Genomic DNA, 2,562 nt, shown 5'->3' with positions numbered 1-2,562 from the left:
CTCTCTCTAACCTGCAGGTCCACCAAGCAGCAGACCCACCTAGATCCAGCCATGCTATCTACCTTGTTTTCTGATCGGAATACTGTATGGGAGACACACACAGTATGAATCTGAGCATCAGAATTTGAATCCTCAGTGGCTATGTTGACCTCCACGTCTTCTTTAGCTCTTCTTCTATTCCTTGAGGTCAGCCTGCCACATTAGCTACGTTGGTGGTTTCCTTCCTTGGATTTAAACGGCTGCACCCGGCATGGCACCGAGCTAAATTTAACCTCCCTGGTGGCGGGGCCTGCCCCTCCTTCAATTGCACAAGGCCTACGCATGTCGCAAAGAACCCATATTGAATTTTCCAAACCGCATCTAGACATCAGTTCATGTGGCCGTCGTGCAGATATGCAATTTCCCTCATTGAAATCCTAGGAATGCAATAAATGTCTCAAATATTGCAGGCGGTCCAGAAAAAAACCACGGGTGTACCATGCTTTGCAGATACCACTTTTACTCGTTCGTCATTCGTCATTGCAGGAAGAATGAGCCGACGGTGACTACCTCAAGTCTACTGCATTTTCGCGCCGTGCGGGAGGTTCATGGTTCGGCAATAGGCCATCGGTGGCACATATTACTGTAAATGACCTATCACATACTCAAATTAATTATACCTCCAAAGCCGGACGAGCAGCCCTCCGCTTAAAAGTCCATATGCGAGTTGCGAATAAGCGTTCCTCATTGGCAAGACTCGACTAAAAACCCTAAATGAATGTGAATAGTCATATTGAGATCTACTGCTTTGGCTAGCGAAACAGAAAAGCATGTAATATTCATCTAATAATGCTTGAATTATGCAATGAAACGATGCTTCGCCGAGTACCAAAGTGCGGGCTTTTGGCAAAGTTTACCCACCGTCACTGCGCCGTGAACAGTTGACGGACTTGCCACATGGCACCCCATTGCCGTGAGCTTACTGTGCCACATGGCACCCCATTTCCGTGAGCTTACTGTTTGGCTTGCGGCATATGACGCCGTTGCCGATTTTATTTTGTTTTCCGAGTTCCTTTTACTTGTCTATCGGTAACAACCTGTCTTTGCCTTGCTCCATGTTGTGCCGATTTTGGCTCTCGGCATACAACATGTCCGAGTGCCCGTGTTTTAGTTCTCGTCATAGCTCAAAGTTCTCATCTAGTAGTGTTGACATTAGATGAGAACTCAACAACTAACTAAGTGAATAAAACCGCAAGAATGAACTGAAAAATATAGTGTCCGCAATGAGAAGCTGAAACATCATTCACAAGCTTGTTAAAGTTCATTTTGATTATTTACTAGGACTCTCCAGTTATTCCAAGGCAATAACATATTAAATCTCAGGTGCAAGGCCTATAAATATCAGGACGCACACGGTCTCCTGGGTAGTGAAACAAGGCTTGCAGACTTGGTCAGTAGTTAACTGGCTAACCATGGACTGCAAGGTTTTCCGGCAGATTTTCTCTGTTACATCTTCCGGATAAGCAAAGTGTGGTCTGTAATAGTGCAAGCATTATATACGTGGATAGGAGTCCATTATATGATTTCCATATTTCTTTTCGTACATGGTCCATCTATGTGTCACATCATGTCAAGCTATCTCATGCGTTCTATATTTCATGCATGGGCATATAAGTACACGACGACATGCATTGCTGGTGCAAGAAGACACCAAGAAGCGTGAATCACGTACTATTTAGTCTCTTTTAGCACCCTGCCCAAAGGACAAAAAAAGTGTAGTAAATCATCAATCTTGTTTAAAATCATTTGCTTGCCTGACGAAAACTGTCCTTGTATTAAGAAAATTCAAGGGAATGGAATTTAACTATTTGAAGGAAATAACTATACTTGGGTCGGCCCTGTCACTACCATCCTGGGGTCCGGCGCGGCTTCACCGGCCAACCCTCTAGCGGAGGCGATGTTGGAGAGGCGGTGGAGGCTGGCCACTGGGCAGCGGCTAGGGTTTCCCCCGAGTCGCCCAAGGAGGGCGACGTAGGGGTGGGAAGCGCGGGGTCAGCTCCACATATATAAAGCATGAGGATGCCAATTAATTACAGCTTCAAATTCTAATTGTTTTACGTTCTTGTTTACATGATTTACACATAATACCAGACACTACAATTCTGTTGATTCACAGCTAAGGTCCAGTAAAAATAGTGGATAACTTATCTCCGACCTTCAGTTTTCCATTCTTTTATTATTCAAACAACAAAAAAAGTTACCATGAATCTAGTTTATCGTGCACAAGAGTCATCGCCTGACTAACTTTGGGCATAAAAGAGAGATAGGTTAACCCATTCAAAATATTTCTGTTTCTGCACAAAACATCTTACTGTACTGTTCATGTTCACAAGTCAAAGTATAATGTACTCCGCGTATTAGATTTCTGTCAAGTCAAACTCTACAAAGTTTGACCCAATTTATGTTAAAAAATATTAACATCTACAATATCAAATATATACACCGTGAAACTATATTTTATAATGAATATAACAATATTGATTTGATATTGTCAATGTTGGTATTTTTTTCTATAAGGTTGGT

This window comes from Triticum aestivum, chromosome 2A, assembly GCF_018294505.1.
Source record: "Triticum aestivum cultivar Chinese Spring chromosome 2A, IWGSC CS RefSeq v2.1, whole genome shotgun sequence".
In the NCBI taxonomy this organism is placed as follows: domain Eukaryota; kingdom Viridiplantae; phylum Streptophyta; class Magnoliopsida; order Poales; family Poaceae; genus Triticum; species Triticum aestivum.
Note: the sequence above shows the minus strand (reverse complement) of the source record.